Genomic DNA, 25,238 nt, shown 5'->3' with positions numbered 1-25,238 from the left:
TGGGCTGTGCACGTTTATTATGCTGAAGTTGAAGAATCGGCCCTTGATCCTCAACCTGCACATTCTTTCGTCGATCGGTCACCAACCGATCACGCGCCTCTGCATATCACTCATCACGATGAAAGCTGTTCCCAGCTCGCGTGTGTTGCCGCAGCTCTGGTAGATGGTATGATTACCTCTAAACGTTCGCACCATGGATCCTGTCCAACACACCTCCTGCAGCGCTACGGTGCCGAACCCACGGTCCTTCAGTAGATCGGCGAGTATGCGGGTGCTCCCGATGAACCGCCCTTCCATGTCAGCCTTCGACCAATGTTCCCACTGGAGTTGATTACCCGGTCCTCCCTAATAGTTGCTCATAGTTTCCGGCCGGTACCTCGAGGATGTAGGGATAGGGGTTGCTGAGCAGAGGCTAGTGGATCACAATGGGATCTGAATTGCGCAGCATACCTAGCCTTTACCATGCCCGATGTGAAACCATATAGGTGTCAAGATCTTACTACTTTTATCACCAACATTAACCAAAGATAACAATTCAAACCTGTTCAAAAGGCTTCGTTGGTTTACCATTACCCTCAAATAAGTTGATTTCCTTTCGAATATCCCTTTGAATTGACTCGTAGTCATCTAAACGCAATTCATGTCGAACACCAGTCTACCAAGTTTTCCCACGCTTCCTGACGCGTTCCCACGTTTGGTCTCCCGTTCGTTTTGTTTTTCCGTTCAACATTTCTACCACAATATTTTTGCTACAAAACATCACAAACCATCATTCACTGAACCGTACGAACATTCTGTGCCGCCACGCTTTCCACCACCCACTACGCTTCTGGCAGCTGGCCGAGAGCGTGTGTCGTCGCCGTAACCGGCCGTTATCGTAGCTGAGCCGGAGTCCCCAAAATGAGCAAAGAGCCGGCCACCCGTTTCGTCCGTGTTCCTCCCGCTGAAGGTGTAGGTACATAATTTTCTTAAGACTTCCCCGCGCGCACTCGGAATGGGAGCCCAGATAAATAACATCATCCAATAAAATAACACCGATCTCAAGGAAAAACCACATAAGTGCGCCCGGTTCTCTCTGGACGGATCCTCTGGGGGTTTCCCCGAGTGCGGGGTGGAAACGACGACAGTCCGGTGCGAATGGAAACTGAGCGAGAGCATTCTCCCGGAAAAACTCTGCTCATTCTCTCGCTCTACCTCTCTGTTGACGACGTTCGTCGTCGGGAAAACTCCGATGAGAGCCGACAGCCAGCAGAGTGGGCCCTTTTGATGGCAATGAAAATATTTTGGTCCAGTGTGCAGCAATCCCATCCGGCGACGACGGCGATGGCATTCAGTGGATTTCGAACTTGCTCGTCGGGCGGTCTAACTTCAGGCGTCAGGTGGGTTTTCGCGCGGGTTCGCATCTCGAATCGAGTGAATTATTTAGAACATTTTGTCGCGGGGATTGTGCGTGCGTGTTGTTTAAACCGGAAGTGGTCCAGTCAGCTGTTGTAGACTTCTCGGTTTTAAGATTTGGGGTTTGTGCTGAAGCAGTGAATGTGAAACATAAACGTGAAAACGTGCATGCCGTTACGGTTCCGGTGGAAGGAGCAAAAAGCGTGAGAAATTTTTACAATCTGACGAGCTATAGAAGGGGCGGGAAGTTTCTTTGCTCGCATGCCGAAGTATATAGTGGGTGTGAGTGTTTAGCTCTTTTTCGGTGATTTCAGTTCAAGTGAAGCGAGTAAACATGGAAATGCAGAAATGAATGGAAGATATTTTGGTGTTTAAAATGGAGTGATTACAAAAAATAGTGTACATCAGTTTAGAAAAAAAAGATTACCGATATATTGTAGAATCACGTTCAATCAAGGTTAGTGCAAAATTAATTTCAAATTGAACAGTCTAAGAGCATGCTTATCGGAATCATTTGTGACTCAATTTAATTTAAAAAAAAACTGAACATCTCTTTCATGAAAAGGTAATCATTTCTTAAAAGTATTGGAGTCATGAAGATGTAATTACGTTATTTTTCGACTGAAAATTGATCCACGTTTAAGTAGTGTTACTCTCTTTCGGGCATGAAGAAAAAGTTACGAATAATACATTGAATCATAATGACTCAAAAATTCTAACTCTTATAGAATGATGAATTTATCACTAATTCAAATGACCAATGGCTTATTTGAAAAATTATTTTGTCAAAAATGCGTTGATATGGTTGTTGTATGATTGTCCGAAACAGTTGTTCCGAAAACATTGGTCACCGGGAATCTACTATACAGGGCACCTTGTCGGATATTTGGGGTAGCATTACATGTTACCAGTAGTTGTGGAATAGCTCACGTTCTGAACCATTTAGAAGAAAACTGATTACGGCAAAGTTACAAAGTTATTCAGGAGACTAAGAACTGTTACATAGAAAACAATTCAGTTCGAGAATCACTCACCACGTGGCGCTAGTGTCATGGGCGTAGCCAGAGAGGGGCAGGGGGGGTGTGCCCCTCCCCCCTGGCCAACAGATTTTTATTCAAATCGAGTCAACTCAAAGATTAGCAATAGCTCAGAGTTCCAGAATATCTCAAAAAATAAACTGTCCTAATATTTAATGCTTTTATCCACAATCATCAAACCTTTTTTACTAGAAAACCACAGGAAATTTCGCCAAATATTTCTCCAAGAGAACCACTTCAATCTTACCATACAATACCAAATAACCAAATGTCCAAATAACAAGCTTGGTTGAATGGCTAAATTTTGTGATGTTTATTCATGGAATGCAAAAACAGCATGCTAAATTTTCCAGATATGTCGTAGACGGTTAAGGTAGGGAATATAATGACTTTGTAGAACCATATACTGCTATAGAATGCAGTTATGTTCTACTGCTACACAAAATTTCACTAGTATTCAATTCTAACAAATATCATTCTAAGAGCAAAATACTTGGGATTTCTTTTCTTTTCAGGAATTGTTTCATGCATTTATTCAGGATCTGAATTTATTCTTCAAGGATTTTTTTCAGAAATTCCACAAGGGACTTCTCCAGGAGCTTCTCCTTCGTGAATTCTTCCATATGCATCTTGCAGGGATCCGATAATGATTGTTTCAGGGTTTGTTCAAAACAATGTTTCAAGAATTCTCCCACGATTCCTTCAGAAAGTTTTACAGATACTTCTGCAAGGATGCATCGACGAATTCCTCCTGGATCATAGTTTGCACCAAAAATTTTTTTTCATCGATTCCTCTATGAATCCATCAGGGTTTCATCAGATATTCCTCTGGGAATTTCTCCTGGGATATCTATAGAAGTTCCTCCAGCTCCAGTGATTGTTCCAGTGCTTTTTTCGAGTATTTCTCCAGGAATTTCTCCAGGAATTCTCGAAGGAATGTCAACAGAAATTCTTTTAGGCATTTCTGCATGTGTCTTTTCAGAGATTTTTCGGGGATTACTCCATATATTCCTTCAAAAATTCCACTTGAGATTGCTCCAATAAGTCAATCTGGAATAATTCGAAGAATTTCAGCAGGAATACCTTCCAGAAACCCTTACAGGAAATTTTACCAGAGATAAGCCAAAAACTAATCTAGGAGTTCCTTAAAACATTGTACAAAACATTATTTAGTGAGTCCATCCAAAGATTCCAATAATAATTCGTCCAAAAATTATTGCAGACATGGATTCCTTCATATTTTTTTCCTACCGAAATTCTTCCAGGAATTTGTTAAGAAAGCTTTCCTGGGATTTCCTAAGGAATTCGTTATGGGATTTCTTCAGGAATTGATCCAGCTTTTCCTTCAAGAATTGCTCCAGTGTTTCTCCCGGGAAATTTTTCTGTGTGTCTTTCAGGAAAAACTTCAGGGATTTTTTTAGAAATTCCTACAAGGATTCCCCCAGGAACACTTTTTAGAATTCCTTCAGGAGTTCCTCTTGGAATTCTTTCAGCAACTACTCCAGGAATAAATCCATTACTTTCTCCAGGGACTGTTTAGGGATTCCCTCAGGAATACATCGAGGAATTTCGTTTAGCAGTCCTACTGGGGTTTCTTCAGGAACTCTTGCAGGGATTCTTTAGAAACTGCTACAGGGATTCCTCAAGGAGATTCCTCAAGGAGATTCTGTTAAATGTGCATCATTGGTACAAATTTGGGCTCGATTGAATAATTTTTCGCAAAGTTAGAACCGTTCTGGTAAAACACTATTTATTAAACAACTCATTTTTGAGCTGTCATATCTCGAAAACCAGTGAACCGAACTGAATGATTTTTTTTAACGTTTATCAACAATATATTGATAGTTAATACAACGTTATAAAATGTAATATTTTTCCGCGGCGAATTAAGTTATATCGGGTTTAAATTTTTGCCCATATAGAGGAAAATAAGTCAAATTTACAATACCACACAAAAATTACTATATGTGTTCTTCCTTTAATCTAAATAGGCTCTAATATATCTGATTGAGGATAACTTGAGAACAGGAGTGGAAAATCTTTTGACATCAACACTAAAATTTATTGACATTGACGTAAAAAAATACATTTTTTCAAGAAAAATCCAAAAAGTGTCAATCTATGATAACTTTTTTCAACGTTCAAAAAGTGTCTATGTTTTAATAGTTTGTGAAGCATTTGTATATTGTTAGTGTACGTTCAAAATTTCATTCAATTTGGTTTACTGGTTTCCGAGATATGATAGCTCAAAAATGAGTTGTCTAAAAATAGTGTTTTACTCGAACGGTTCTAACTTTGCGAAAGATTGATCAATCGAGCCCAAATTTGTACCAATGATGCACATATAATAGGTTGACAAACAGTCAAAATTTGAGATTTTTTGATGCACTCTATGAAAAGTTACAGCATGTTGAACTTTTTTGTGAGAAAAGTTGCCTATCTCAAACATTTTGGCCATCCCATGTACTTCAGAAATTAACTCAGTACTTCATTCAGGAACTGTTTTTGGATTCCATTAGGAATTTTTCTTGAAATTGCTTCCGGGATTCCTTCTGGAGTTTCTCCAGGAACTCTTGTAAGGATTACTCTAGAATTGCTCCAAGAATTCCATCTGCGATTTCTTCAGGAATTAATCCTGATATTACTCTACGAATTCCTTAAAAGATTCATCCACGAATTTCTTCAGGAAATCCTCTAGGAATTTTCCCAGAGATTCCTGTGGAAATTCCTGAAGGGATTTCTCTAAATTTTCGCCCAATAATTCATCTAGAGATTCCTCCAGAAATTCCGCCATTCCTTCAGGACTTCCTCCAGGTATTCCTCCAGAGATTCCTCCAGTAATTGCTTCCGGGACTCTTCAAAGAATTTCACCAGGAATTCCTACAGAAATTTTCCAGGAAATCTTCAAGTCAAGAGATTCCTACAGGAATTTCTTCACAGATTTCTCCAAGAATTATTCCAGGGATTCCTCCAAGAATTCCACCAAGAATTCTCCTAGGCATTCTTCCAGGAAATTTTTCCTGAGATTTCTTCTAAGATTCTTGCAGAGATTTCTTCCGGATTTTTTTTAACGATTCCACCAGATATTCCTCCAGAAATTTCTTCAGGGACTCTTCCTGGAGTTTCTATCTATGATTTTTTCCTGGGATACCTCCAGAAATTCATCCAGGAATTCCTCCAGGTCTCCTCGAGGAGTTCCTCTTGGAATATCTTCAGGGATACCTCCAGGAATTTCACCAGGAAATAATCAAAGAATTCCATTATAAATTATGTCAGCAATTCATCCAGGAATTTCTCCAGGAAATCCTAAAAAGTTCTTCCAGGATTCTCTCTAGAAATACGTTCCAGAATTTTTTCAGGTATTCCTCCATAAATCCTTCCAGATTTTCCACCAGGAATTACTGCAGGGATTCCCTAAGTAATTCTGCTAAAAATTCCTCCAGCAACTTCTTCAGGGATTCTCTCTCCACGGAATTCTCAAGGATTTACCAAGGTATTCATACAGAAATTCCTTCGACGATTTTTCCAGGAATTCCTCCAGGAATTTCTCAGGGATTTTTTTTCAGAAATTCATCCAGTAATTGTTGCAAGAATTCCTGCAATGATTCCTCCAGGATTTCCATCAAGGATTCCTTCAGCAATTCCCAAAGGGAAACCTCCAAAAATGCCTCCAGGCATTCCTCCAGGATTTTATCCAGGAATTTCTCCAGGAACTCCCCCAGGAAATTCTCCAGGAATTACCCCAAGGGTTTCTTCAGCAATTCCTCCATCAATTTCTCTAGAAATTGATCCAAGAATTGGTCGGGAACATTCTTCAGAAAATATGTCAGCAATTTCTTCAGGATTTTTTCCTGAATCTTCTTAGGATTTTTTCCTGGATCTTCTGGAGATTTTTTCAGAAGTTCTCCCAGGAATACCCTCAGGAAATTATCAGGGATTCCTCCAGGATTTCTCCTGAGATACCTTCATGAATTGCTTAAGGGATTCCTTCAAGGATTTCTCCTCGAATTTCCCCAGGGATTCCTCCAGGAAGTCCTTCGGAAGTTCCTCTAAGTATTCTTCCAGCGAATCCTCTAGGGATTTCTTCAGAAATTCTTCCAGGAAAATCTCCAGGAATACCTTCAGGAATTTTTCAGAGATTCCTTCAGTATTCCTCCAGGTATTCCTCTAGAGATTCCTCCAGAGATTTCTTCACAAATTTCTTCAAGGATTCCCCTGGAGATTTTTTCAGAAATTCCTTCAAGGATTTTTTCAGAAATTCCTACAGAAATTCCTCCAGGATTTTTTCAAGGGATTTTTTCAGAAATAGACAAATAATAGACATCTCCTAGAATTCCTCTAGAGATTTCTCTAGAAATATATCCAGTAATTCTTTCGAGAATTCCTCCAGGAATTTCATCATGGCTTCCTCCAGCAGTTCTCACAGGAATACCTCAAGAAATTCCCTCAGTCATTCCTCCAGGATTTAATCTAGGAATTTCTACAATTTTTTTTCTAGGAAATCCCTTCAAGGACTTCTCCCGGAATTCCGCTAGAAACTCCTCCAGGAATTTCCTAAGAGATTTTTTTTTTCAGAAATAGAAAAATAACAGATATAGAAATAGAAATTTCTAAGAATTCCTCTGCAGATTCCTTTCGAAATCCATCCAGTAATTATTTCAAGAATTCCTCTAGAGATTCCTCTAGCAATTCCCGCAGGAATAGGAATTCTTCCAGGCATTTCTTTGGGATTTTATCCAGGAATCTCTAGGAGCTTCTCCAGGAATCGCTCCTGGACATCTTCCAGAAACTATGCTAGCGATTTCTCCAGGAATTTCTTCAGGAAATCCTCTAGGGATTACTTCATACATTCTTCCAGGAAATTTTCAGAGATTCCTTCAGACATTCCTCCAGGAATTCCTCCAGAGATTTGCTCAGGATTTGCTTCAGGGAATCCTCCAGAAATTTCTCCAAGGGTTATTCCAGGAATTCCTCCTGAAATTTCTCAAGGGATTTTTTTCAGAAATTTCTCCAGCAATTTCTACATGAACTCCTCTGGAGATTTCTCCGGGAATTCTTCCAGGAATGTTTCCAGGAATTGCCCCAAGAAATTTACCGATTTCCTCTAGGAATTCCTCAAGAGATTTCTTCTGAAATTTTTCTACGGATTCCTGCCAGAATTCCTCACGGAATTGCTCCAGAACTTCCTTCAAGGAGTCCTCCAGAAATTTATCTAGGATTTCTTCTAGATTTTCTTAATGAGATCTTTTTAGATATTTCTCTAGGTATTCCTCCCATTTATACAAGGCTTCCTCCAGGTAGACTTTCAGAAATTCTTCCAGGGATTCCTCCGGGTATTCCTCTAGGGATTCTTTAGGGCTTCCTCCAGGCATTCTTCCAGTGATAACTCCAGGAATTTCTCAAATGATTCTTTAGAAATACCTCTCAGGTTCTCTTCAAAACTTCGTTCAGGAGTTCCTTCGGAAATTTCAAAAATCCTTCATTCATCTTTTCAGGAATGTACTCCCCGCTACCAACACCACGTTGATTTATGTAGATCGAGCGAGCTTTTTTAACGTATTGTACAAAACACAACAGCGTGACTGCTGAAGGGTTTAATAATGCTTTCAGAATATAATGTTATTATATTCAATTTCATCGTATTGTGTTTAGTTATAAAAGCTAGTAGGTATAAATTTGCTTAGGGTGCTTGCCCCCCCGACTGAAAAGATGGCTACGCCTTTGGCTAGTGGTCTAAGAAGCTTCCAGTTTAGTCTTAGCGTTCTGGGCCACTTGGAAGGAACTGTCTTCATGCAGAGTTGATCAGAATGAAAGCTTTAACATGTTAAACTAATTAGTTTGAGAATTCACTCACATCGAGGCACTAGTATTTCTAGGAATTACACTCCCGATCAAAAGTTTGGGGTCACCCTTTCAAAAACATGTAAATTTTTTAGGCTCATATCTCCGCCAATTTGCGTCCGATTTCAAAGCCCTAGATGTCATTCAAAAGATTATAAGTGAAAGTAACTTTGAAACTTTTACAAAATTATTTGTATGTAAACTTAACCCAAAGTTTCCAAATATTCTAAAAATGAATATAAACTTACGGAAGTGTCGCTGGAAATTGGGTCGTCAAAATTTAATGGTGAGAGCGGTGATATAACCAATTTTCTATTAGCTTTCAACTGCTTTTTGCCGAACTTGGCTAAAACATCTAGGAAAAAAATAATTAAGTAAACTTACTTTTGATGTCATCGACCAAAAATTTTGGGGTCACTATCGTTAAACATGGAAAAGTGATTTGGTGATATCTTCGTCATCTTTAGCAATCCAAAGTCATCTTTGGAAATCCGTGCAGCAATTCGATAAGAAATATCTTTGGATTTGCCGAAGGGATTTTCGTGTCTAGGTACGAAAATCCCATCTGAAAATCCTTCAGGAATTCTTACGGCAATTATTGAAAAAAAGTGTGAGCCAATTCCTTTAGAAACTTTCTTGATCAATTCTCGGCAATGCTTCAGCAATGGTTTTGTGAACTTTTTTAGATTTTTTTTTCTACAGAAATGCTGTTTTTAAAAATTCATTTGGCATTTCCTTTGAAAATTTCTTCGGTAAATTGTGAAAGTCTTTTGAATAACGTTTGGCGGGATTTCATTCAACAATCCCTTTTAGAGTTTCACCGGCAATCCCATTTTAAATATACCTGACTATTACTTTTGTTATTCTTTCGAAAGTTGCTTTCGAAATTCAATCGGCAGGTACTTTAAAAATTCCTTAGTCAATCCGTTTTCTAACTTCTGTGGCAATCTTTTGAAAATTTCTCAGGTTGTTCCTCAGAAAATTCCTTTGGTAGTACCTTACGGCATTCCGTCTGTTAGTGCTTTTGAAGTTTCATTATGTACTCTCTTGCGAATTAAAAAAAAAAAATCCAAAAATTTAGAACGGAAAGGACGAAGAAAATCTAAATAAAAATAAACTGAAGAATTTCCAAAAAATAGGGTGATGGCCAGAGAAGTTCCCAAAGAATTTTCCGGAAAATATCAAAAAGCGATTTTTAAAAACGTTTGCATAGAAATAGCTGTAGGCACCGAAAGGAAATAGCTGAAGAACAAAGGAATTGGTATAAAACTTACCTAAGGGAATCTTGAAGAAATTGTCGAAGGATGCCCAGATGTAATAAGTAGGCACTTCCGAAAGAATTCCAAAAGAAATTGCATAAAGAACCTTCAAAGTTTAGCTCGATTCATTCCAAAGGAATTCCTTGTGTTTATTTTCAAACAAATTGTCAAAAAAATTACCAAAGAAATTGAAGGAACTATCAAAAAAAAAATCACAATGAATTTGCTGACAAAATTACTACCCAGATGGATCCGGTCGTGTTCGGTTCCGCCTACCAGCATGTACTTTGTTTTTGAGGCATTCACCACCAGTCCGGCCTTCGCTGCTTCGCGTTTCAGGCGGGTGTACAGCTCTGCCACCGTTCCAAATGTTCTAGAGACGAACCAGCCAAGGGCTGAAAGTCTCTTTAATAAAGACAAATCAATCAATCAACCAAATGCTCTGGCAATAATGTCCATGTCGTCCGCAAAGCACACAAATTGACCGGATTTTGTGAAAACCGTTCCCCGGCTGTTGAGCCCGGCTCGTCGCATCACACCTTCCAGAGCGATGTTAAAAAGTAGGCATGCGAGAGTCCATCACCTTGTCTCAGTCCCCGGCGAGATTGTAATGAACTGGATAGTTCACCCGAAACCCTTACGCAGTTTTGCACACCGTCCATCGTTGCTTTAATCAGTCTAGTCAGCTTCCCAGGAAAGCCGTTTTCGTCCATGATTCTCCATAGCTTTGCGCGGTTGATACTGTCGTATGCCGCTTTGAAGTCGATGAACAGGTGATGCGTTGCGACCTGGTATTCACGGCATTTCTGGAGTTGTCGACCAGCCGTCGATGAAGCCGGCTTGATAACTTCCCACGAACTCATTCGTTTTAGGTGACAGACGACGGGAGATGATCTGGGATAGCACTTTGTAGGCAGCATTCAAAATAGTGGTCACCCTGAAGTTCTCACATTCCAAATGGTCGCCTTTCTTGTGAATGGGACAGATTACCCCTTCCTTTCACTCCTCCGGTAGCTGTTCGGTTTCCCAGATCCTGACTATCAGCCGATGCAGACAGGTGGCCAACTTTTCTGGGCCCATTTTGACGAGTTCAGCTGCGATACCATCCTTACCAGCTGCTTTGTTGGTTTTGAGCTTGTGAATGGCATCCTTAACTTCCCTCAGCGTGGGAGTTGGTTCATTTCCGTCCTCCGCTGCACTGACGTCGTCGTTTCCTCCGTTGCTGTGGGCTCCCGTGCCTACGTTCTCCACGCCATTCAGATGCTGATCGAAGTGCTGCTTGCACCTTCCGATCACCTCACGTTCGTCTGTCAAGAGGCCTCCGTCTTTATCCCTACATATTTCGGCTCGATTCTTTCAAGTGTTTCATCTATAATTAAAACAAGAATAGAACCTGGGGTTTCTTTAGCAATTGCACTTGGGATTGCACTAGAAGTACCAAGCCTTGGAAAATGTAATTGTCCTGAAAGTACTCTGGATGAAACTTTCGAAAACAGAGGTCTTATTTTATGAAATTATTGGAGGATGTACCGAAAGAGTGATGGAGAAACATTCGTAGGTACATTCTCAGAAACTCCGAAGAAGTTTCCGAATGAACTCCGAAATCGAAAGGAAATCTCATAGAATCCCCAGAAGATCATACAAATAAAATGCGGAAGGAATTTACACTGTAACCTCGGTAGGAATGATTCCCGGAGGATCTTTAAAAACCCAGAGGAACTGCAGTTTCACCTTGAAGAAATTTCCAGAGTATCTTCTTTTTCTTCTTCTCTATGGTTCTACGTCCCCACTGGAACTTGGCCTGCCTCACTTCAACTTAGTGTTCTTTGAGCACTTCCACATTTATTAATTGAAGGGCTTCCCGAATAAAAACTAACCATAGAATGTATAGTGAAAACCATTCCTGCACCATACAGTGTACCAGCTACAATAAAGTGTATTGTAATGATATGGTTCGCTATACTATACATTTACATTGGATTTTTATGTAACAATATATTATACTGTTTTTCTGGTGTTCGATTGCTGTGATTCCTATATGCAGATTCGACCTATTCAAATCAAACACCAGATTTATTCAGTTTAAGATTTTTTCCGTGCTTTGTTTTGTTGATGTTTGTGACTTTTTTGATGCAAAGGAAAGCAAAGAGAAAAAAAGTGAATAAGTTGAAACATCAATTTAAAGTCAATAACATGTTTAAATCAGTGGTACACCAGATGTCCTAAGAACTGCAGGTCCAAGCAGGGGTCCAAGAGATATGGCAGGCTAGGTGTGTAGAGTGCGACGAGAGAAATACGAATGTAGGCCAACCCGGAAAGATGCAGGTCAGATTACCGTAAATCAGTGGATGAGTTCAACACTATTCTTGCTGTATTTGCATTTAGGGGAGTTTTCTCCTCTTCTCTCATGTGAACTTGCCTTCGACCACAATCGAATCAAATGCGATTGACAAACTTTATCTCTGACGTAGAGCCAGCTTTAACATATGGACTGGACTGAACACTGAAATGACTTTTAATATAGGTTCGTCTGCGGGTTCGCTTTTCAACCTAAAGTATATTTGAATCGAACTTGACAGTTATCTCATGAGTTGTTATGTATTTCAAACTTCAGTCAAACTGGTGCCTCAATATTGCAATAACAGTTAAGCACGCTGTAATGATACTTATGTACCTCGTCACCCACTTCATGCAACTACATTAGTGGTCTAATAACACTTAGCGCGCTCGGCATAGTTCCATCATGCCGCTCAAAGTGTTGCCACAAATAATTCTAAGTTTGCAAAACCCGGTTATCTGCACGGAGAAAAATCAATCCAGTTTGAAACAACTAATACGTTTGTTGTTTTCCAAACTAATGAAATAGTAGTTTTAACACCCATTTTGTTTGTTCCAAATCATTGGTTTCGGTTTGAATCAACCACGCAAATTAGTTGTTTCTACTACCCGAAGTGTCAAAAAAAATTTGAACAGTATTTGTAGTTTCAAACCAATGATTTGTTGTTTTCAACTATAGCAAGGCGTTTGTTTTTACTAAAATGTAGGTTGTTCCGGTTCAGGTTTACAAACTGAAATTTTGGTTCGATACAACCGGCTTGGCAGTTAAATCAAACTAATATTTTCTTTGACGAAAAATCTACTGCCGTTTTGGTTCGAAACAAACCAATTTATTGGGTTATTTTTTATCAGCTTTCCGTCCCCACCATCAGCAGCAACCATGCAAACTCAAAGTTGGCATTGTGCATACAAAGAGAGATGTACTTTTGTTACATAGATGTAAAAATAATCGAAAAAGTTAAATTCGTTCAACTTTATTAGGTAAGATTTATATATTCTCCTGTGATTTAGTAAATAATTGTTGAATGGGTATGGTGTTTCTTTGAATTTCTGATAGTCGCCGAAAAGAATCGAACACATCTCGCATCTATTCTAAAACGAGTAGAATGCAGTAGAAGTAGTAGAAGGAAGTAGCAACCGTAGCTGAAGAAGCTAAGTCCGATGAAAACTAACAGCCAAGCTGAGTACATCATATCCCACTGAGCGCCATTTGAGCATCGACCGGGTTTGCTGTCCAACACGGACTTCCCGAATAAGAATCCCAAGCGTAGAAACTCGTAACGAGGAGCCTTATGGATCGCTTACATCTCTTACTGATGTAAGTACATTGTACAACGATGACCCGAACGTTTTCTAGTTATTGAATATTTGCACTTATTTAAAAGAGTATGTTAATTAGTACACAAATACATGAATTCACCAAAATGGCTAATAAATATTTAGCAGAAAATGAATAAAATAAAAATAAATAAAAACGCTTCTCAACATAATTCTACAAGAAAAAAAAGATAAAACTCCGGTAAGTTCAACCGATAGCGTTTGTTTTTTTCAACCAATTTCATCGTTTGTTTCTAATGTCGTTTTCGTTTTTGCGGCGGTGCTACACCGCTTCGTGCTACACTTTTCGCTGAATAAACGAACATTTTCGGTGCAGTTGCATTGGTGTGCGTGTATAAACACCAAAATATTGACAACTTGGCAAACGCTGATTGGTGGACACGGTGTGCACCTGCTACACTCCCGATTTTTTGAGTGCTACACTATCATGCGCGGTGCAGAAAAAGTGCTGCACCGGTGTAGCACGAAAATCAAAAACGAACACTTTCGGTGCAAAAGTGCTACACCGGTGTAGCACCACCGCAAAAACGAAAACGACATAACAATAGCGTCGGTTGAAACAACTACCGAAATCCGTTGTTTTCGCAGCTGTCAAAATCAAACAATCATCTTATCAGTTATTTCAAACGGATGTTTGTAGAATTTAACCGTTGAATCAGTGAAACAAACAAACGGAAATTGCAGTAATTTCAACTAACGCGGGCAGTTGAATCAAACTAATTTGTCGTTTGTGCCCAATTCAAAACAAAAATCCGGTTAAAACAAACTGAAATTCGTTTGTGTTTACTAATGTTTTTTCTCCGTGTAGAGACTACTCAGACTTAGACGTGGGCGATCCTATATATGAAGGGTTATCCAAAACGCTCTGGAGAATTCCCAAAGCGCATTCTAATAAATCTAATAAGCCTAAGATGCCATTAACAGGAGGAAAATGGCAAGATAATATAACAATATATGGTTTATGTAATGTGAAACAATACAACTTAACAAAAGAAAACCATTCCAAAACCATTTAATTAAATGTATAACCAGTAGTGAAATTACAATTAAAAACAATTTATTTACGGTACATTTTATTGTTTGAAACCATTCATGTACCATACAATGTACGGTGTATTTAAACCCACGTATCAGTATTTTGAACAATTCATTAACAATAAAATGTATGGTTTTGCAAAAAAAAAATATATGGAGAAAAATATTTTTTTATATTGTTACGATACTTAACAACCTGTATAATATATTGTAAAAATCTTATTTACAATTCACGGTATGGTGTTTTACATTACATCTAATTGTTTTTGTATTTTTTATTTTTACAGTGTTGTCTATTGTAAAAATATGGTTCTAAATAGTACTGTTACAATACAACGTTCGGTTTTTCTGCTGTATTTTTTATTCGGGTTTCTTTACCTGCTATTGCATGAATTTGTATATTGTTAGGCAAGTACAATGCCCAAGGAGTCGAGAAAATTTTTCCGACCGGAACGGGAATCGAACCCGCCTTCTCCGGATTGGCGATCCAAAGCCTTATCCACAAGGCTAACTGGAGACCCTAACCCTAAATTTCCAGAGTATCTTCGGAATGAATTCACTGATAAACTTTGAAAAGAATTCACAAAAAAAAACTACGGAAATCCATTGTATAAGTCTCTTTAAAACTTTTTTCGAAAGTTTCTCTGAGATCTCTTCAATGAGTTCATTCGAGAAATGATTCTAAATTTTAACATTTTTTTTCAGCAGTTTCTTTTAAACATCTTTTGAAAATACCTCCGGGAACTTTTCAGAAATACCTCAGAAATTACTTCCAAAAGCTCCATGAATTCGACCAGAAGTTCCTCCGTGATCTATACCAGAAGATTCAATGGAAATTCATCGTCTCCGAGACTCATGTTACGAGTTCCATTATGAATGGTTACCAAACATTTTGCACCCGAAAAGTTAGTTTTTAGGCCGCATTTGGCTTTCACGAATTTTAAAGACCGGTCCAGAAAGTATGGACGCAGTAAGAAAATAGTGGCATTTCAAAACTTTTGATGACTAGTTCTTTTTGAAAGCTACATCCTGTTGGTCAACCTATTTTCTCAACATTTGTATAGCGGTTTTTGCGATTCCAACAGTTTGTTTCAAAATACATGGACTTTCAGCGGAACATTATCGAAAAAATGTGCACAAACGATGTACAGAGTTTGAAAGGTCACTTAGGAAATGAACAAAATATGGTGGGAGTAAGTGAAAAAATCGTGCAAGCAGTAATCAGCAACCACGGTGGGGATAACACGTTGAAGCATAGGCAGAAATTGGGTAAACAATAAAGATCTTGGTATCCCTCGTTTGGATAAACAAATAATGAAGGTGTTTGAGCACAAGAAAAAACCTTCTAACTTACACAAAGCGGGGTACGACCAAAAAAGTTACCATTTCGAATTCTAATGCTCATCGTGGCAAAGAACGTTTGAATTGTCGATCCTATAGTAAGCAGAAATAGCCAAAACGAAGCCCGAAACAAGAACCATTAGTTAGCCCCAGACAACTGAAGACTAGGTGCGTCCATACTTTCTGGGGCAGTCTTTAGTAATTTTTGCTCAACTTCTACAGCATTGGTGTTGTTCACGCCTAACGTGAACGTAGTTTTATATTTTGACCAGTTTGGTAATCCATCCGCACTCATTGTGCAAACAGATGTCTACTGCATGCTATAAAAACCATACTGTAGACAGAATGCAATTATTCTGCTGTGTTGCTACAGATAGTCGAATCCAGCTAGCAAGGGTACAATCACTTTCTCGCTTTCGATAGCCTCCACGCTGGTACGTAAACAGATGTGGATAGCATTCATTTGGTGGAACAATAGCTACGTCGAGCCAGTCGTATCTTGCAGCAGTATACCAGACTGAGTAGATACTTCCACGCACCGTTCCAACATCACACCCCCCCCCCCTTTGATAACTGTCTTACACAACTGAATAACCAACGAAGATCAGCAACTGAACAACGGTATAGCAGTCAGTACTTTTGTTGATCGCCGGCCTGTACGGTCCCTCTGCACGATCGATACCGTGCTCGTGCGCGCTCGCCCGTTGTCGCACCTCTCGCCCACAGACCGGGATGTGTGTAGTTATTAATCAGAACCAACATGCTAATTGTGTAAATATGTAAATATAGAACCTTAGTCGTTAATGCAATAAACTGTTTTATTACAAGAACTTGGTGTACGTTAGTTACTTACGTGAAGAAGGTTTTAAAGTGTACCGCACAGTAGTGTACTCATTAGTTCTGTGACCACTGCACTCCCAGGCTCCCAGGCCATGAGTACGCCCAGTCTATCACGGCATCAACAGGTGTCATAGAAGCAAATAACCACAAAACATTGGAGAATATGATGCCGTTTGAAAAAATCAAACTTATTACGTATATTAGGGTGTTCCAGAACGAAATCTCTCAAAAAATCAACTATTTAAGGTTTTTCTGAATACAAATGTGATAATTACACATGTTTCCTTAGAGACGAACCAGCCAAGGGCTGAAAGTCTCTCTAATAAAGACAAATCAATCAATCAACATGTCTCCTTCAATTTTGTTGGCACACGTTGTTCGGAAAAGTTGTAGCAAACAAGTATAGCTTTCAATTTCTGTCAAAAGAGTTAAACAAGTTTTAGTGTAGTTATGATTTTTTGAAGTTCAAAAATAGTCGAAAAACACAAAATTGATTTGATGCACCTCTTAATTTCAATGGGTTTGGCTGAAATTTTGACCAGTTACTTCTTTTAGAATGCCAATCAAAATATAGGGGTGGACTTAAAAATCAGAGAACATTTTTGAAAAGCTGGACAGCCCTAGTGTTGAACTATAACACAACAATAACATGTTTTCAAATTCACTGCAAGCATCATTGTTATTAAGTTGTTATTGAACCTAACAAAACATGCTATTAAATTGTTCTTCCAGGAACATTCTTTTGTTATTTTGCCGCTTATGACAGAAAAGTTTATAACATAATCAGATATGTCAATATCATTAAAAAAATACTGTTTCCATTATACAGTTATTATGCAAAAATAACACTTTTTATTATGCTGTTGATATTCTCTTCTGCTCGGGCTTCCTCTGGGAATTTTATGATTAGTTTATCCACATTTTTTTCCAGTAGATTCTTCAAAGATTATTTCAAAAGTTTTTTCGTGATTTTTTTTTCAGAAATTTTTCTGTACCAGTTCCTTCTATAGGAATTCATTTAGAAGTTCCAGTAGTAAATGTTTTCAGGTGTTACACCCGGAATTTTTAAGAGAGGTTTCTTCCAACATTTTTCCAAGAATTTTTAAGTAGTTCTAGAAATTGCCTTATAAATTTCTTATTGAGCTTTACAAGGAGTTCCTTTAGAATTCTTCCGAAAATTCATGCATGAATTGGCATTGAATTGTTTCAGGAGCTCCAGCAAGAATTTCATTAGACGTCCTTTCATAAATTTCCTTTAGAATCGCCTTCAGGAGTTCCTCCGAGAACATGTTCAGGTACAAGAATTATTTTAGGAGCTCTTCTGAAAGTTTTTCTCAAGTCACTCAGGGAATCCCAGGAATCAGGAATGGGTAAAAAATAGTTCACGCAGGAACGTCTGGCGTAGTTCCCGTCTTCCTGAAGATACTCACGAAAAACCTTAATGAATTTCAGAGGAATCTCTTACAGAATCTCTTGAAGAGAAATTTCTAAGCGGAACTTTTGACAAAATTCCTGAAGAATTTCTCGGAAGGAATTTAAAGGAATTTTTGAAGGAATTCCAGAAGAATTTTTCAGGAGAACCTCTGAAGGAATTACTGAAGAAACTCCTTTTGGAATTTTCGGCAGTGCTCTGAAAAAAAAATACCGAAGAAATTCCTGGAGAAAAATTCAGAGAAACTCTGAAATTCGAAAAGAAAATCTTTGAGTATTTGTCAGTGGTACTACTGATTTTTTTATTTTTTTTTCTTCAATACGCTAAAGAAGGAGGGTTTATCAGCTCAACAGACACCTGAATTTGGCAGAGATGGAGGAGAAATTCCGAAATTCAAAATATTATCAGAAATTTTAAAAAGGATTTTTAAAGAAAATCTTTAAAAGATTCCTTCAGAAATTCCTTCATTTTTTTCAGAATTTCTTTCAGGACGTTAAAATTACTCGAAAGATTCTTGATGGAACTTCTAAGTGAATCTTTTAAAGATTTTCTTGAAAACTCTTTTGCTCCATTCATTCAAAATTCCTTCCCAAATTAATCCACGGATTCTTTAAAGAATGCTTTCTTGAATCGTTTTTAATATTGCTGCTTAAACCCAAGTTTAGAAATTCCTTTATTTCCAACGATATTATCAAAAATTTATATAGAGATTACTTCAAGATTTTTCCGCAGGAGTTCCTTGAAAAACTCTTCCAAGAGTTTTATATTTAATGTCTCCAGAATGTTTTATTAAAATTTCGAAAGAAATTATTCGTGTAATTCTTCCAGGGCTATCCCAAGAAGTTATTTTGCCAGGAATTTCACCAGAAATTAAAAAGTGTAATAATTGTAATGCTCAATCAGTTGTAACTTCTTTTGAATATTGTACTCTTTTGGCAGTTGCAAAATGCGTATTGCGACATGATTTTGTATATTGTCATAAGTTTAATGTTTAACAAAACATATAAAACAAGAAACGCGTCATTAGTTTTGATTTGATTAGGTGCTAAATGATTTACAGATATTTGTAGGAAAATAAAACTAATCAATACAATACATTTCTATTATTCCTTCCCTCTCCCTTAGTATTTAATTTATGTAGCGGTAATTGTGGCCAACTACCCTTTTACTAAATAAAATATTGATCAGATTACGTAAAAAAGGGTAATAATATTATCAGGCAAATTGTTTTACATTCCGGTAGCAATAATCATAAAAAGATATGTTATCGATCACGCCAATCACCAGATGAAAGAGTCAACCTAGCGACACGCATAATTAACATTCGGTCAGCCCACATATCATCGTTCGTGTTGTGGTGGCTCCTGTTTCATCCCCTACCCCAAACTTTTCCCCCACAAAACCCAACCGACAGCTGACGGGGACGGCGATGAGTTGAATGGAGTGGTCATGAAATAACCATTCATTTGCGGCTGATGGCCGGCCGGTCTCGATCCGGATGGGTGGGTTTTTTCGAAACAACCTATAATCATAAATAGATATCGTATGTGGTTTTGTTGGACCACTACCGACTGCTGCAAACAGTTTTCGAGCTCTCTTAAGGGTGCGAAAATTTTCACCATGTTTTAGCACCCGGTTTTATGTTACAATAGCGAACACAAGTGTCATTCAATCAGTGTTTCATTAGATAGGGTATGAGTACTTTTCTTCAGCCTATGGCGCTATGTTTCTTTCTATTCCAAAAACAGACGATTCAAGCAGGTGTGCTGCTTGGATTAGTTTTGCCGGTTATCAAATTTATTTCCCGACCATTGCAATTGCCTGGTCTTGGCGCAGTCTAGAGGCACGCATCATTGACCGTTGAGTAAGATCTCTGCATATTGTTCGGATTCATGCTTTCTTATGCTTCAGCAATCACACTTTCTTCATGCATCACATGACTTCTGAGCGCTACTGTAGACATCGGGAAACGGGCTCATCTAACCAACCATGTGGATTAAATATCAAACAGAGTGGCAGCCATATCCATTATCGCGCCAGCAATATGCAATGCTCGAAACGAAAAATAATAAACGTAGGTGCTTCAGAACTCACGCTCTCTTAAACACCGGAAATTGGTCACGGAAAATTATGTAATAAAAAGATAATTACTCTATATCGCAACAGCAACAGCACCAACCAAACGACGTCCAGCTGGCTGGGAATTGACCCACCAGGTTTGCGGCTTGTGAGTGTAGGTATTATTAATAAGTGTGACGTTTTACCACGAGTGCATTTGTACTTCAGATTGGTGAGAAGAACAAAAAATTTGCGGGGATCCACTCGGGGTAGGTATGCATCAATATGGGAATTCGATGCTCATCGTAGTGCTGGTGCCCTGGACCCAGAGTGCGGGACGGGATGGAAATTGTTGGGCGACAACACACGCTGCTGGACCAGACTGGAAACCTCATTGATTAAGGTATTAAATTTTGCATTCAATTTATGGTGTGCACAATTAATTTTACACCACTTGAGTCCGAGAGACGTCGCGTCGTCGGCGGCGGAATGGTGAGAGCAACTGTCGGTTGTGCACCCAAACAAGTCATGCAGAATTTCCGGGAATTTTTGTTGGCAATAATTTCAAATGTTTTCAGAAGAACTTCTGGAAATATCAATTAAAAATATCTTGGAAAAATCGTTCAGAGTATTTGGATGATATCAGGAATCCTTCCAAGTTTTCCTGAAGGAATTCCTAGAAGATTTCTGGGGAGAATCCCTGGAAGAATTTCTGAAATCCTTAAAAGATTTTCCAGAGAGATGCTTGGAAGGATTTCTGGTGGATTCTTGGTGGAATTCATGGAAGAATTCTTGGAGGAATCCTTAGAAAAATTCCTGAAGAAATGCTTGGAAACATTCCTGTAGTAATCTTAGGAAGAATTCTTAGAGAAATTCTTGAATAATATTTCCGGAAGAACTTTTGGATGAATTCAGGAATCCTTGGAAGAATTGTTGGAGAAATACTTGGAAGAACTCTTGGAGGAATCGTTAGAAGCATTCCTGGAGGTGTCCATGGATGAATTTCTAGAGCAATTTGGGGGAGAACTTCTGAAGAAATGCTTTGAATCATTCCAGGAAAAGTACTTATAGGCATTCCTGGAGTAAATTTTAGAAGAATTCATAAAGGAATCCTTGGAAAAATTGTCTGGAAGAATGTTTGAGCTGTTATCAAGAATCCTTGATAGTTTTCCTGGAGGAATTCCTATAAGATTTCCTTGGAGAATCCTGAAAGAATTTTTGGAGGAATCCTTCGTAGAATTTCTGGAGAAATTTTTGGTGGAATTCTTGTAAGAATTCTTGGAGGAATCCTTTAAAAAATCCTGCAGGAATGCTTTGAAGAATTCCTGAAGAAATGCTTGGAAAAATTCCTGTGGTAACCTTAAGAATAGTTCATCGAGCAATCCTTGAGTGATATATCTGGAAAAATCCTGGGATGAATTCAGGAATCCTTGGAAGAATTGTTGGAGAATTTTTAGAGGAATCGTTAGAAAAACTCCTGGAGGTGTTCATGGATGAATTTCTAGATCAATTCGGGGAAGAATTTGTCCAGAAATGCTTTGAACAATTCCAAGAAAACGCTTGTAAGAATTCCTGAAGTATTTCTTGAAGAATACATAAAGCAATCCTTGGAAGAATTTCTGGAAGAAACTGTTCGTACAAACAGTCAATCACATGTGTCATTACCCTACACTATACAGTACACTGTTATACATGTTGAATAGTAAATTAAATCAGTCAACTCTCATGCCTTCGCTATGGCAAGATGGATAGAATCTAATGTTGTTTCATTTTACTATTATAAGTCACAAAATGTAATTAAATGGGTCCACCAAAGCGTGTTCAGAAACATTGGATGAATTCAGGAATCTCAAAAAAAAAGTTATAGAGAAATGCTTGAAAGAATTCCTAGAGTAACTCTTGCTAGAATTCATAGAATTTATATAGAATCTTCAGTAAAACTTTTGAAAGTAACTTTGATTGAAGTCACGAAATGTTGGAAAATTTCTAGAAGAAATCCTGGAGACATACTTGAAAGAGTTCATAGAGGAATCCTTGGAAGAAACGCTGGATAAATTCAGGAATCTTTGCAAAATTTCCCGGAGGAACTCCTCGAAGATTTCTTGGTAGAATCCCTGGAAGAACTTCTAGAGAAATCATCGAAGAGTTCCCGGAGAAATGCTTGAAAGTATACCTGAAGGATGTCTTGGAAGAATTATTGGAGCAATGCTTAGGAGATTGTTGGGAGAGATATCCTAGGGGAAGAATTCCTGAAGAAATGCTTGGAATAACATCTAGAGAAATTCTTGAAAGAATTGCTGAAGAAATGCTTGGAAGAATTCTTGGAGGAATCCTTATAAGAATTTCTGGAGGAATGCTTGAAAGAATTCTTGGAGGAATACTTGGAAGAATTTTTGGAAAAGTTTTGGATGAATTCAGGAAAACTTGTAAGATTTCCTGGAGGAATTCCTATAAAATTTCCTGGGAGAATCCTTAGAAGACCTTGAAGAATTCTTGAAGCATTTTCTATGAATTCTTGAAAGAATTCTTGGAGGAATCATTTGAAGAATTCCTGGAGAAATGATTGGAAGAATTCCTTAAGGAATGCTTGGAAAAATTCCTGAGGTAACGTTAGGAAAAATTCAAAGAGGAGTCCTTTAAAGAGCTTTTGAAAGATTTTTTGGAAAAATAAAGGAATTATTGGAAGAATTGTTGCAGGGATTCTTAGAAGAACTTCTGGAGAATAGATCGACATTCCAAACCCAAAATATAACAGATGGAACTTTGTGTGGTAGTAAAATTGAATTTTCTCGGTGAAGAAGTTGCTCCGGAACTTTAAGTAAACATAGAAAGTTGCCTTTCAAACCATTGTTGATTTCTATTCTCCGACTTTTCACAAAACTATCCCGTTTTCTAACAATCAACGTTTTTCGCTATTTTTCTATGCGATGTGACAGTTCTTGACTACCATGCTTCCGTGAGCTTGAGGTTAGAATTTGAGAAAGTTGACAACCGAGAGTAGCACAGATGATGCATTGAATGATTGAATACAAGCGATGGTGTCGCCGCCGCCGGGCTGTCAGCGCTGGAAACTAGATGCTATAAAGGTTCTTGTCTACACTTTCCGCTGCTGGTGCCAACTAAGAGCAATCAATGACACATTCCACGCACCTCTACGCCAAGGGTGTGAAATATCAAAGTGATTGTTTCGCCCCAAGCTTTCCAGCATATGAAAAAAGGTAGATTCAATCTTAGGAAAACCATTTGTTTTACTTAAAATTTGACTGGTTACGTATTTAAATAGCTAGGTGAAATAATAGCATTTTATGTAAGAAAAATGAAATTTTTCATTGATAATTTTCAAATGTGCCTGCTGGCACGGAGAAGTTCGAAAACATTATACCTATTATTTGTTAATGTAGTACAATAACGTATATTTTATACACCCAAAGGACACTTTTCTTAAAAATGGGTTTTGATATGTTTTAAGCACTTTTTGCAATAGCCGCAATTTAATGGTGTCCCGTTACGAAAATAGTATATTTGTTGTAATAGCGAATTTATTACTAGCTTTAGAAAAATGATTTTCAGGATTCTCTTAGTACTCGTGGAGACCTTTCTTCCAACATATGGGTTACCTTGATCGACGCGTTATCTTAGGCGTTACAATGGGTGCGTGGATATGGTGTCCCGTTACGAAAATTTTAAAGGCATTCATCAGTGGATAAATAAGTTTGGTTTGATTAAATATTTAACCAAAAATCTGTAACCATGATGAAATGATATTATAGGGTGTATATATTTTCATTATCCTTCTTGGTATAACACCCCTACTGGAACAAAGCCCACTTCTCAGCTCTCCACGGAAACTACGTAACTACGTAAAGGGCAGGTATTCTGGTGAATCAGTATAAAAGGTGATGTTTTATTAAGTTTTGTGATGACAGAAGACTATTTAAAAGCTATAACCTTTTTAACATGTCCTATGAATTACCACCATGATGTATAAAAAGGTTTATAGAATCACACAGCGTTCAAAAATTGAAGATCCCGAAGTGATGGTTGGTATTCCTTCTTTACCCCATTCATAACCGTATAGTTTACTTTTATGACGACAGACATATTTTTAAGTTTATGTTCTTATTAAAAAAAAGTGTCAAATGCATCACGAAAATGGCGTAGCATTACTTTTTGTGATAACATAAATTAGTAACCGTTGATTGAAAGTCTAGCGACCTCCCTCTTGTCGTTTTGGTTGTCAACTTTTTTTTTCTTCTCGAAATCAGTTTGTTTGTATCGTTACTGGTTGTCGTTAGCTAAATATCAACGGAAAGCCCCCATAATCCCATCTCTTCCAAAAAAAACTTTGTTCTCTCTAACCTCGACCAAACGGCAAGTTCAACGGTTCCCCAAAACTAACATAGAATAAAAAAAATCCCTTTTAAAATGTAAAATTTATTTCAACGAAACTTGGCTCTTTTATTCTCAAGGCGCATGAGCCTTCAAATAAATGATTAAATCAACATATGTCGCATGCTTGAAAAGACTGTGTTGGAAGAATGTACTATAGATATCATTTAATTTTCTTCGGATCATTATAATGTAGAATGTGGAAAAAACCGAGAAGGTAGATACGTCGCACAACCATAGTTTTGGAGATACAATTAAACTTCACGTACCCGACCCCCGATAACTCATTTTCAAAATGCTGGCATTTGATATATAATTAAGTCATTTTTTTCTATCCCATTCTTTCGAAATGAAGATTGATACGAAATGAAGATTGATCATCGCCCAGTTCACGCTATCATCACCTGGTAGAAATGTTTCACGAAACACTGCGTTGTGCAATATCGTCAACAGAAGGCGCTAGTGTTAAACGTCAAACGCAAATAAAAACGATGTACCCGCCTTTGGTTGTGAAAGCGACAACTATGAAGATAAAAAATGATCGTTAAAAGCATGGTCGATAGAAATTACGCCAGTGTTACGTCTGATTGTCTGTGGTTTATCGTTTCTGACTCAGTCATTCGAAATCATGAAGATTGATATGTCGCACGGCATGTATAGGTTGAAAGCCAGAAGTATCCCCAATGAGGCCCCGCGGAACCTGTCACGGGAATCCGGATGGGCCAACTGATTCAAATCTGGTTATAGCAGTTGTGGTGTTCCACTATTCGCAACAAAAATTTGGTTGAAAATCGATGGTTCAAACACAACAACATACGAAATAATCACTTTTAGCCATTTTGACAACCCCCTGACCCCAGCACAATCCGGAATATCTCCGGAATGGTTCCGGATATTGCATGACCACTTGAGTATAATAAACTAGCTACAATTTAT

General features: G+C 38.1%; 1 protein-coding gene across 1 annotated transcript in view; it reads left to right on the top strand.

Moving 5' to 3' along the window:
* Positions 1 to 1,162: 1,162 nt before the first annotated feature.
* The window catches only part of LOC109432381 (uncharacterized), a 403,456-nt gene continuing 379,380 nt past the window's right edge, over positions 1,163 to 25,238 (top strand). The window contains exon 1 of the mRNA XM_062845445.1: positions 1,163 to 1,852. The gene's annotated coding sequence lies outside the window, so the exon portion shown is untranslated. The remainder of the gene's footprint in view (positions 1,853 to 25,238) is intronic.

This window comes from Aedes albopictus, chromosome 1, assembly GCF_035046485.1.
Source record: "Aedes albopictus strain Foshan chromosome 1, AalbF5, whole genome shotgun sequence".
In the NCBI taxonomy this organism is placed as follows: Eukaryota; Metazoa; Arthropoda; class Insecta; order Diptera; family Culicidae; genus Aedes; species Aedes albopictus.
Note: the sequence above shows the minus strand (reverse complement) of the source record. Positions and strands in the feature narration are given on the sequence as shown.